At 43.9% G+C, this 13,284-nt stretch overlaps 1 protein-coding gene across 6 annotated transcripts in view; it reads left to right on the top strand.

The window, feature by feature from the left end:
* LOC111869832 (RNA-binding protein Musashi homolog 2) overlaps positions 1 to 13,284 on the top strand; it is a 389,564-nt gene that overhangs the window by 261,670 nt on the left and 114,610 nt on the right. For 5 of the 6 annotated variants that reach the window (XM_023861647.2, XM_023861646.2, XM_023861652.2 and 2 more), the window contains one exon: positions 9,561 to 9,651. The exons of the other annotated variant lie outside the window; for it this stretch is intronic. The gene's annotated coding sequence lies outside the window, so the exon portion shown is untranslated. The remainder of the gene's footprint in view (positions 1 to 9,560; positions 9,652 to 13,284) is intronic. 6 annotated transcript variants of the gene reach the window in all.

Genomic DNA, 13,284 nt, shown 5'->3' with positions numbered 1-13,284 from the left:
CTTGCTTTCCAAATTAGTCTTATGAGATCTCCATCCTGTCTGTGTATTCCTCCACCCCATCAACTTTTGAATACATGAATCAATATATATCAAACTTCTTATGTCTTAAACCTGTCGTTGCCAGGTAAAGGCTCGGTAAAGTATATGCTTCCTTACGTTGCTAGGCAAGAGCAAACACGTTCCCGCAGCAATGAATACACAACAATAGAATAGTTTGACGCATGTGTCTGTGGGTCTGTCTTGTGTATCCCTCTGTCATTGCTAGGTAACAGCTCGGTAAAGATATTCCCGTGGCAAGGAAACATTGTTGGCGTCGTCGTTTTCTATACGGTCTGGGCCCTATCAAAGAAAAGTATAACTCAATAATGACAGAGGCATGCGGTAGCGTAGTTGGTTGAGGCACTATGATACAGGCCGGGAGGTCGCGGGTTCGATTCCCGATGAGGTGGGCTTTTCAATTTACCTAATGCTTCTAGCCGCACTATGGTCCTGGGGCGACTCAGCCTCTAACAGAAATGAGTATCAGGAATATTCCTGTGGGGTAAAGGGCGGCTATTGCGTAAGGCTGACAACCTCACCGCCATCTGTAAGTCGATTGTCTAGACAGTGTGGGAACCTCGATGTCTCACAATTCTATGGGCCTTCACGGCCTGTTACAGGGATAGCTTAACTTTTTTAACTCAGTAATGACAACAGCGCTGATACGCAAACTTATGACGTGGGGATGACGCTTAATTTAGAATCCTGAAAGATGTATTGTAATATGAATTAGATTAATGTTCTAGTATGATACTTTTGTTCAGGTGTTTATAATATAGAATGTGTAGGAACAGTGACAAAGTTGCTTAAAGATATTGGGTTTTCGGACTTCATCCATCGTCCTGGTTTTTAAGATAACTAAGAAAAACACGACGTTTCGGAAACTGGATCTGTTTCCGTCCTCAGATGAGGGAAAACACTTATTCTGTTGGGCCCCTTAGAAAGAGCTAGCTTCAATCACTGGATCCAGTGATGGACGATGGATAAAGTCCGAAAACCCATTATCTCTGTGTGTTATGCACAATCGTCAGAATCCTATAGTAACAAAGTTGCTGTGTAACAAAAATGTGTAATCCCAATTACATTCAAACACGTTGGCTCTGAAGCCCTCACGGCGGCTGGACTGAATAACACAATCTTCTGAGATATTGGTAGATGTTTACAGCTAAACCGCCTGTCAACTACCAGACTACACGGTGTAGTATCCCGGAAAATAGTCCTCTTCGTATTCAGATCAGTTTGGGCCCGTTGCCTTTTACACAACACGATTTACGAATTCTTTAGCCACACTGCGCAGTCGCCGAGAAACTGTGAACATTCGTATGAAGCGCACTAGGATTGTGTGAGAAGTTGTTTTGCAATGTAAGGCCACTGTTACGTATCGTCTCCCGAGGATTGGAGTGTTTTGTCTTCACTTTAGGACGAAACGAGGTAATGCACTTCTCTGATTGTCCTTATGGTAATGCACTGTCTCACCATAAGTTTACAAATGAAGCAGATCAGGTCGTTTATCCAAAGTATCACTCCAAGTCCGAATCCCTTTATGACATTTCATAATATGCTTATTTTTTAGTTGATTTCTAGGTCCCACGCCCAACCCCCTCATTCAGGAGGACCACTCATTATCGGCTGTTCACGACTACCCTCCAGATCGGGAGGCCGTCTCCTCCATCCGCAACCTGAGGATGTGCGACTCAAATATGAATTAGTTTCAGTCGATGCCAATTGCACTACAGTGTAGTGTGATGAAGCTAAAACGGTGACTTTTAACGCGGTAGCGTAGTTGGTTGAGACACTATGCTACAAGCCGGAAGGTCGCGTGTCAAGTCTCAATGAGACCATTGGAATATTTTCAATTGACCTAATCCTTCCAGCCGTACTATAGCCTGGGGTCGATTCAGCCTCTAACAGAAATGAGTACCAGGAATCTTCCTGAGGGTAAAGGGCGGCCGGCGCGTATGGCTGACAACTTCACCGCCTTCTGTGAGCCGATTGTCTAGAAAATGTGGGACTCTCAACGTCTCACAACCCTATGGGCATCCATAGCCTGTTGCAGGCATAACTTTACTTACTTTAGTTGTGGTTGACAACATTGGAAGTTAACCCCCTTTAGGAAACATCTGACTGTTCAGGAACATCGTAACGAATGGGGCGAGATCGTCTTTAAGTACTGAGATAGTGTACGTGTATATCGTCATATTGAGCTGTTAGGCAATCATGTTGACCAAGTTTACAAGAAAGATACTTTACTGCAGACTAGAAATTTTCCGCGTGAAAGGTAAAAAAGAGGTAAAGCTGTAACAGGCCATGAAGGCCCGCAGGGTTGTGAGACGTCGAGGCTCCCACATTTTCAAGACGGCTCACAGATGGCGGTTAGTTTGTCAACCCTAAGCACCTTCCATCTTTTACCCCCAGGAATATTCCTGGTACTCATTTCTGTTGGAGGCTGAGCCGACCCCAGGACCGTAATGCGGCTGGAAGGATGAGGTAAATTGAAAAAAAAATCCAATAACCTTTTCGGGAATAGAACCCGCCACCTTCAGGCTTGTTGCATAGTGCCTCAACCAGTTACATTACCGCGTACCCCCTTAATTTTCACGTCATTTATGTAAATGCCGGAAGCCGTGTAGGTTGGTGAGTGATACATGCTAATGCGACTGAGACGTGCTTGTGTGCCACCTCAACATCTGAAGACGCAGTGTTCGTCTTTCGAATGTTGGCTACTGCCCCTGTTCTGTAGAACTTCACCGTATGAAGTAGAGCGTAACTGATGAGTGCACTGAATCTCTTGCAGTCAGGAAATGCACTCAGGCGAGCAAATACTCGCGCAGGCCCATAAACACGCTACTTTCACTTCAGTGACAGCATTACATAGACGTACCTGTGACAAAAAGTCAGAGTCAGCGAAGTCTGTTTTCTTATTATTATTGTTACAATCTAATGTCCTTATTTTACGCGGTAGCGTAGTTGGTTGAGGCACTATACTGCAAGCAGCAAGGTCGCGGGCTTGAGTCCAGATGAGGTGGATTTTTTTTTTCCAATTTACATAATCCTTCCAGCCGCACTATGGCCCTGAGTCGACCCGACTCAGCCTCTAACGGAAATGAGTGCCAGGAATCTTCATGAGGGTAGAGGACGGTCGGCGCGTAAGGCTGACAACCTTACCGCCATCTCTGAGCCGATTGTCTAGATATAATGTGGGATGCTCGACGTCTCACAATCCTATGGGCCTCCACGGCTTCTTACAGGGATAGCTTTTAGGTTTTTTTTATCATTCCCTTGTTTTTGATGAATGAGTTGATTGGTTTCAAAAGACTTTTTTCATTTATATTTCTTATGTGGCGTCGACTGGAGGACGATTTTATGAATGATGAATGTATTTTGCCTTTGGTTCTGTATGGGTGTGAAACTTTGTCTCTGACATTAATGGAGGAGCATAGACTGAGGGTGTTTGAGAACAGGGCTTTGAGGAGAATATTTGGACCGAAGGGAGATGAAGCGACATAATAATAACTGCATAATGAGGAGCGTCATAACTTGTACTCTTCTCCAAGTATAATTAGAATGACCAAGTCAAGGAGGATGAGATAGGCAGGGCATGTAGCACGAATGGGAGAAGAGAAATACATATAGGATATTGGTGGGAAAGTCAGAAGGAAAGAGACCACAGGGAAAACCAAGGCGTAGGTCGGTGAACAATATTAAAATGGATCTTAGAGAGATAGGATGGGATGGTAAGGATTGGGTTGGTCTGGTTCAAGACAGGGACCAGTGGAGGGCTCTTGTGGACACGGTAATGAACCGTCGGGTTCCATAGAATGCTGGGAAATTCTTGAGTAGCTGCAGATTTCGCTTCCCCTCAAGAAGGTCTCAGCTCCATGAGTGAGTACGTAAGTAATAGGCTGGTAGAAGGTACGATTATGTGACAAGAACTGATTTCAACCACTCAATTATCATCACCATAAGCAGTCTCCGAGAAGGTGTGGTCCCGTTTTGTAGCACGGTCTACTTTCTGCGAGCTATTGGTCTCAGTCTTAAAATTGTTTCAGATATCTTCTTTTTGTACATACACAGATATTTTGGCGTGTCGTCGATTTGTTCTTGGATCATCCAGGTTAAAAAATAATTGTAGTTGATTCGAAGTTCCATTGTTGCGATGTAGAGAAGCAGGTCTTAATCCAATCTCTTCTGTTGCATATACAGTGCGCATGCGCACATCCACCAACCAGTACGCGCGTACGTACTTACACATACATACACATCTAATAATAGTATAATGAAGTTAGTTTATAAACAAAATTACATGAAAATTTTCTTTGCATTTATACTAATTTTTGTAGCATCCACAACGAGAAGTTGCAGAAAAGTGCACCCATTATTAATGCGATGCTTGCAAGGCCGTTTGCTTGCTTGTAACAGCTGGAGAACCTCTGGTCGGAATTTCGTGACACGTGTGGACTTATTTCAGTTTTTCGCAACTTGAGCGTTTTTCGCGCGTGACTCCATCATAGTGTCACTATATATGTGTGACTATAGACGGGGTATGAATTGGTGAATGGATTTATTGATCGCTTATACACATGACTCGTAACTACAAGTACTTACAACGCTATGACTGATCTACACATTTAACATATCACTGCAGCACACGCTAAGTCTTCCTAGTCTGTTTTCACAAGTCGTTTCCTGGTAACGGGTCTTAACAGTGGAGATTATTCAGCTTCTGTGGTCACGCTGTTTCCCACTAACTAACGCTCTACAACTCGTAATTCATCTTAATTACAACGCCATCTTTTCTCAGCCTTCCTTTCAGAGCTCAACCGAACTCAACGAACCACACAGAAACACCGTTCTTCCGTTGCCGCGGAAACGTGTTTACCGAACTATTGCCCAGAAACGGATTGTGTAAACCCGGTAATTTAGAATCCGCTACCATAACAACTGGCGTTTCTCGACCGTTGCCGATCAACAGGTCTACACGCTACAAATAAGTACAATTGACATTTTCATAGTTGTTTCTTCCCGAACTCTTGTCAGTTGTCATCATCGCCTGTCAGGATACTAACGATACATGAATTCGGTGCATCGAGTTGCTAGGACACCTAAACTGAAACTATCGATAAATCGCCATGTTCAGGCCTGCAGCGGCTGTGTAAAGTACCGAAACAAATATTCATTTCATTGTGCAGTTCGAAGTTGATTTTGTTCTCTAATGAACATCTGGTTTTAATTGATCTCGGAATTGCTAGTGATACGAGGCGGAAGCACAGAAATTGAACAGTTATTCTCTTTATATAGACTTTTCTGGAATCCGCTTACGGGCAGATAACATTTGTGGCATGATAAAGCCTGACGTTGTGCTAAAGATAATGAGTTTTCGTGTGATTGGATTAATTTAGCGTCAGTGGACAAAAGTGTAAGTAGGAATTTGAAGTAAGTAGTACACGCGTGCTGGATTGGATTGATCTGGCTCAGGATAAGGACCAATGGAGGGCTCTTGTAAACACGGTAATGAACCTTCTGGTTCCATAAAATGCTGGGAAATTCTTGAGTAGCTACACAATTGGCGGCTTCTCAGGAAGGGCTCAGCTCCATGAGTAAATACATGCGTATTGGATTGGATTGATCTGGCTCAGGATAGGAACCAGTGGAGGGCTCTTGTGAACATAGTAATGAACCTTCTGGTTCCGTAAAATGCTGGGAAATTCTTGAGTAGGTGCACAATTGGCGGCTACTCAAGAAGGGTTCAGCTCCATGTGTGAATGAATATGAATGAGTATTCTGTCTTTGTTTTCCTGTTTCTCGCATTTTGAGTTCGTTTCACTTCAGTTTCTTAATCTTATACAGTAGGTAGAACTCCTTGGATGGGGGATCAGCCCGACACAAGGTCGCTACCTACACAGGACAACAGAATAAACGCAAACATCCATGCCGTGAATTGTATTCGAACCCACTATCCCAGCATTCGAGCTGGCGAAGACAATTCATGCCTCAGACCGCGCGGCCACTATGATGGGCAATTTCTATATTACTTTCCGTTAAATGAATGTGCGAGGTGCGTCACATTATGAACCCGAATGCATCCTTAACCTCAACAGTAAATTTAGGTTAGTTGTGAGCCTCACAAACGAGGAAAGGGCCCCGGTACCCGTTGGAGAGAGGTTACTTAATCATATCACCGTTTCGAAGTTGAATTCTGGCGACGAACAATGGATGTATGAAGCAAAGTGCAGAAGGGAGACAGACGTGTGTATGAATTATTCATATGTGATACTGGTTACGGCGGTGAAGGGGAGAGGTGCAGATTAATTAACATAATCCGGCTCATGTTGGAGGAACATGATTCGGTCTTATGGATTTGAAATATTTTCATGTCGAAGATAATTGGGCAACAAATTTAACCTCCATATAAATAGTTGATTTTGAATAATGCTTAGAAATCGTGAAGGCCTCTGGGAGTTCTATCGTTCGGCAGTAACAAGTGACTGCAGCCCTTCATTGCAGTGTACATGTAGAGGCCGTGGTTTAGACCTGACCTCTGGGTTTCTCTTGAAGTGTGGCAAAAAGTAGCGTGTGACAGTAGTTTCTGCTGCATTGTGGGGAGGGACGGTGACGCACTAATACCGTCTTGTTACTAATACACATTCTGTGTTTCAGACACATCTTTGAGGGCGCCATCATCAGATAGATAGATATGTCATTGTTGGAAATTTGCCTCAGTCTGTTTAGCGGCGGGCTTGAGGCTGAACGGCCAGGGTTCGATTCCACCCAGCCTACTGTCCATTGTGAACCGAGGGTAAAGTAGCCCGGGCGTGAAGGTGACCATTTACCACCATCTAGTCAAGAAGTCAAGCATAGCGGAGCAATACTTCCAATCTCTGATGCGTGTTTGTGGCGTGGTATAATCTCAGGGCAACTTTACCATTATTTTATCTTTCTATTAAATTTTATTTTTGAAATAATACCTGCATCCAACCTTGAAACCGGAGGACCACTCCTTTTTGACTGTCCAGGAGTGTTTTTTTCAGTATATTTTTAGTTAAAATAACATTGAACATTGCCACAAAGGGAATTCCACTGTAGCCCAAGTAAAAAAAAAAAATAACAATCCTACAGAAGCTCTCTGAATTTTTGATATTTCAAAAACTGTTTTTAGTCTCCAGCCCACAACTGAATATCATTTCTGTAACAGATGTCTGGGTCCGGAGGCACCAGGCAGTTCATGTCTTTATATAGAACTTTGTAATTCATAAAACTTTCAGTGCTCGCTCTTGCGTATTGCACACCCCCACCTGTTTGATCCTGATTGGTCCTCACATATGCTGTAGGGCATATTTAGTTGATTTAAGTATGCTCTCTCAAGTGCATTCGTTATATGGCGTCTTCAGCTTGCTGTGCGGTGTTTATTTGTCCGAATGGGGCATTGACCGCTGTGATAATTTGGGAAAGGTGTAGAAGAAATTAATAGTGATCTGTTTTATGTAAGTGTCCCAGGGTTTGAAGTTTTCTTGGCATCTAAATGCAGTGGTCTTCTTAGTCTGTCATCCTTGTCAAAGTGGATGTCCAACGTTTCGAAACCTTTACTCCTTCCCTCATCGGGGATTGATGTGCAACGAGGAACCAACTATATACATAAATACAACCCAGTACCCAATATCTATGCACTACATAAATCCCTGATGATGGAGACAGTGATCGTTTCCGAAACGTTGAAAATCCATTTCACTTTGACAAGGCTGACAACCTGAGAAGATTTCGTTGCAACTATCCCAGCATTTTGATAGAGTTCAAGATTCAGTGGTGTCACAGTGAATGACGGCGTAACGGTTACCACCGTGAGGATTGGTCTAGCGGTAACAATCTAGACTCGCATTCGGCAAGAGCTCAGCACGAATCTTGGCCGGAACTTCGGCTGTCTTCACTGAAGTGTTTTGTGGTTTTCATCAGGCCTTCCAGGCCAGTAATGGGTTGAAATAGGACTCCACCTTCCACATCCTACTCATTACATCATTTCGTTACAGTTCGACCCAATATAATCGAAATACCTGCAGAAAGATGTTATAGCGTGTAATACCGTTGCTATGCAGCGATCCCGAGAAGGAACATGGGTTGCTTCGTAACAACCGGCGAACGTGTCAACGATATCCGGGCTATCGCTAGGCAGCCGCCCATAGCAATATCAGAAAAAACTCTTGGAGACCGTGTTTTCTGTTGGGTCCGCCCCGAGGCTATATAACGAGGACTCCAGGCCGTCAGAGAGTTTATTTGCGGGATTGTCGCCTGATAGGAAGGACATGTGCGCGGGACGCCGAAGAATCTTCACTGTTAAGATCCGTTACCAGGAAACGTCTAGTGAAGACACTGCAGTATGTGCAGTAGTTATTTGTAAAGTGTGGAAATCAGCGATGGCTCTGTAATTACTTATAGTTCCGATCTGTGTCAATAAATCCAATATCCAGTCAATACCCCGTCTATAATTATACCTACAAATCATGACACTCTGTTTCCGAACCTGCGACCTACCATATATGAAACAGCTGATCAGTGCTGTGGAACAGGAAATCGCACAGCCGCAGAAACGCTGATGGTCTGGGGACAGGAAGCCATTCCATTTACTTCTCTACGTTGATACTGAATGGTTACAACCGGGTATTGAACTCTAGGACCTTCCGATTTGGAGACAGCAACATTACTGCCGCAGAGCTTCTCATCCGTTCAGTTTGGTTTAAATATCCGAGTAATAAATCGTAATTCTGCTGATGGCAGCCATTACAAATGACAGTTAACCCCCCACGTTTATATTTTCTGCACCCTCTCCCTCCCGCATTATTATAATTATATTTTGAAGCAGTTGTCTGCAGTGAATTGTGCGGGTGCAGTTCATGCACCGTTTGCTGGTCGAGCTAGTAGTTCGTGATGTGCCATGTGCCACGCTGTGTCACTGTCACTTATACGTCACAAGCAGCAACCGTCCTGTTAACTGTAATGGAGATAATTCATCGGCGTATACTGGAAATTAGTCTGTATGTGTCACCCAATATATCCTCGGTTTGGGTACAGTCACTTCCCCCCGCTTGTGAACAAGAACTGGTAGAGAATGTGTTTTAGTACCGTCAGCTTTTTGGTCTGGGAGATTACAAATTTTTTTTTGTACACATACGTCTGTTGGTCCGCCTCTGAGGTCTAGCGGTCCGAGTTCCTGGATACAGATGCAGAGGTCTGGGTTCGATTCCCGGCGCTACCAGATATTCTGAGAAGTAGTTGGTCTGGAACGGGGTCCACTCAGTCTCATGAGGATAATTGAAGAGCTATTTCAAGGAAATAGCGGCTTCGGTCTAGGAAACCGAAATTAGTGACCGTGGGGATTCGTTGCGCTGATCACGCGACGCACACTATCCGCTAAAGTTGGCACTAACTTCGCCGACAAGCGGCGGTTTCTCGGTCGGTATAGTTCGCTTGCGGAATAATACCACGGAGTTTTTTATACATCTGTTGACGGCTACATGTCTTTTCTGTTTCAGGAAACAGGGTTAAGAAGGATCACTAAGAGAGCCCTCCCCTAGCTTCGGGCCCCCAGACTCTGAAGTGGAGGCAGCTCCATAACGACTGCCAGTGAGTACAAAATTATACAGGATGTGTTGTAGTTTGCTAAAATTTTCCCTCACGTTTCATACTTCGAATAGCATCCTATTTATACAATTCTTTGCCCGTATGATAAACTTCGAAAGAGATAACTCGATAACGTAAAATACATTTGTGCTCTTATTATTTTAAAAATAAATGAGTAATATTTTGTAAGGTTTGTTAATGAAGGTAAAAGAGGTCCCTGTAACAAGCTGTGGAGGCTCATAGGGTAGAGAGACGTCGAGGCTCCCACATTTTTTAGACAATCAGCTCACAGATGGCGATAATGTCAGCCTTACGCGCCGGCTGCCCTTTAACGCCAGGCAGATTCCTGGTACTGATTTCTGTTAGAGGCTGAGTCGAACTCAGGCCCATAGTGCGGCATTAAGGATCACGCCAATTGAGAAATCCAGTGAGCTCATCGGGAATCGAACCCGCAACATGCCGTTTTGTGGCATAGTGCCTCAACCAACTACGCTACCGCGTGCCACCAAAGCTTGATTGTACAGCGTCATGTGATAGGATGAAAGGCTAGTAATGAGTTGTCGGCCACTTGTCGTCGAAGTTAGTGCCAACTTTAGCGGATACAGGGTGTCGCGTGGTTAGCGCAACGGATCCCCACGGCCGTTAATCTCGATTTTCTAGACCGGAGCCGCTATTTTCTTGAAATAGCTCCTGAATTATCCTCACGAGACTGAGTGGACCCCGTTTCAGACCCACTACTTCTCAGAAAATCTGGTAGCGCCGGGATTCGAACCCGGTCCTCTGGATCTGTAGTCAGGAACCCTGACCACTAGACCACAGAAGCGGTCATGCCTGGAGAAATGAGAAAACCACGGAAACAGCCAGTTTAGCCGGTGTCTCGCCCGAGATTCAAAAAAGGTACCTTCCAAATATAGGTCTAGAGCGTTACCTTACACCAACTCATTCGGTGATTAATCTCAGTTTACTCGAATCTCTTTGACATGTTTCAGGCGCGTTGATTCATCTTACGGGGCGTGCCATTGAACTGAAATATTTAAATCGTTAAACGACCCGTCCTGAAGTTGAACGGAAAATGTTCGAAACAATTCGCGCGATTTGAGTGTGTGGACATTGATATCACGTGGTTATGGACACTGCGGCACAAGCCAGAAGGTCGCGGGTTTGATTCTAGATGAGATTATTGGATGTTGCAATTGACCTAATCCTTCCAGTCGCACTATGGCCCTGGGGCCCACTCAGCCTCTAATACAAATGAGTACCAGGAAACTTCCTGGGGGGGCGTAAATGCCTGCTGGCGTGTAATGCTGACAATTTTACCGCCATCTGTGAGCCGATTGTCTAGAAAATGTGAGAACCTCGTAAATGGTTAGGACAAGTTGTATTACAAGACTGAAAATCGTCGGTTTTGATCCTACTATACGATCATGTATTATATATAGTTGATGTTTCTAGTAAAGGGGGTTGAAACGGAAAGTTTATGTTTCTGGATTCTTGGGCTTTAAATTTGTTGTTGGAACTTAATTTTTCCAATACTTATAGAGGCATTGTTATCCACTTTAAAATAAATGGTAAGGGTTAATACACGTTTACAGTACCACACTGATATCCTGCTCTATGGCTCGTGTTGTCTGCTCATATGCAATATAAAGCGTAAGCCTTGGAGTCTAAAATGATGTTTTATGGTTGACAGTAAAAAGAAAAAAGTGAAACTACGCCCAGTGGTGATGTAGCCCATCTTTCTGTAAGTTTATAGTCCATCCGCGATTTTGTAACCCCCACCTCTCGGAGAGCTGGGCTCTGTTAGCCAACAACATTGACAGACAGTCTCGTTGGCAAAGCGAATTGGTAGTAATGTTTCATTTGTCACCGGTTGTCCCGGGTTCGATTCTCGGCGCTGCCAGATTTTCTGAGAAGTAGTGGGACTGAACGGGGTCCACTCAGCCTCTTGAGGATAATTGAGGAGCTGTTTCAAGCAAATAGCCGTTCCGGTCTAGAAAACCGTGAGGATTCATTGTACTGACCACGCGACACCCTCTATCGGCAAAAGTTGGCACTAACTTCTCCGACAAACGGCGGTCGCTCGTTCGGTATAGTTCGCTTGCGGACTATAGGCCACGGATTTTATTTTGTTTTTTTGATGGCTCGGTCAGTATAGTGACGGGCTACAGGTTGGACGGCTGAGGAACTGGGGTTCTATTCCCGGCAGAAGCGTGATATTTTTCTCCTGTTTACACCATCCAGACCGTGTCTGAGGCCAACTCAGCCTTCTTTCGAGTGGGTGCCGGGGACTACTTCCCTGGGGGTAAAGCGGCACTACCGTGAAGGTGACCTAGTGCCTATGTTAATAATGGTGGAGCTGTACCTCCCCTTCCCCATACGTCTTCATGTCGTGGTCTTGAATTAAGCAAGCGCAATGAAAACTTTTTTTACCTTACTCTGAACGTTGGAAGATTGCAACATCTGAACTTGCAAAGTGGATCTGACAACAGTGCTACATTCTTTTCGTTTAGTAAAGGTTTGGCACGTCACAACGGAGGCGGGGCCAGTGATCATTAAATCGCGGTTGTACTATAGTTGAAAGCGCCGCATTCTTGAACCTCTCTCTGCTATGTTGTCTTGATTTTCTCGGCTCACTAATGCTTTGGGGTATTCAGTCATATTGACATTTACGTCGAGTTCCAAGTTAGCGGTCATCTAACAGATGCTCAGATGTTTTTATTGAGAATGTGTCGATGATGTGACGTACTAGAACGGAGCCGCTAGGAGTTCATCCATTCCCATTAGCCATAGGAAGGAACTGAACAGAAATGTAGTAGTTCAACCAACTAACTTCCTGGGGTCTGCATTAGGTCGATATTTTGCTGGTTTCTTCCCTGTAAATGCCAGAAGGAGTGATTTTTTTTAAGTCTTTTACGAACGCAAAATCAGTATTCAACTTTTAGCTCTTTTTATTTTCACAGGATGGCATCGGCGCGTTTTGTATAACGCGACTGGCAAGGTTACACGTCGAAATTTCCTCTTTTGAAGTCCATTTCAGTTTTATATTCCTTTGACGGGTTATTATTTTATAGACTGAACCTTGTTTGACATCCAGTTCTATGAGAAAAAGAGTCGGCTTTTGCTTAAACCCCTATATTCATATCTCTACCCCCTTTCCCTTCTTCTGTATTGTAAAGCATTGGCCTTTTAATTAAAATTAGTAATTTGTCGGGGATTTGTGAATCGAGGATCTGACGTTAAAATTTCTCATTCCAAAGAAATCACCAAATTACTGTGAAACCTAACTACCTTGCTATTTGAAGAAAGTCTTTTGATTCCCATAATTTACATGGCATTTATGGTGCCGACAGGTATTTCTCCGGAACCATAACTACGTTAGGTGCCCTATTCCATTGTTCTAAAGTGGTTTCAGGAAATGCGATGCAACACTGATGATAATATTTTTTTCAAGACGACTTCAGAATAAATTAGGAAGAGTTCATACTTTTAATTTTGGGAACACGTTCCATAAGGAAAAGTATGAAAAGTTAAAAAGGTAAATCTATCCCTCTAATACGCCGTTAAGGCCCATAAAGTTATGATACGTCGAGGCTCCCACATTTTCTCTAGACAATCGGATCACACAGGTGGGGCGGT

This window comes from Cryptotermes secundus, unplaced genomic scaffold (assembly GCF_002891405.2).
Source record: "Cryptotermes secundus unplaced genomic scaffold, Csec_1.0 scaffold286, whole genome shotgun sequence".
In the NCBI taxonomy this organism is placed as follows: Eukaryota; Metazoa; Arthropoda; class Insecta; order Blattodea; family Kalotermitidae; genus Cryptotermes; species Cryptotermes secundus.
Note: the sequence above shows the minus strand (reverse complement) of the source record. Positions and strands in the feature narration are given on the sequence as shown.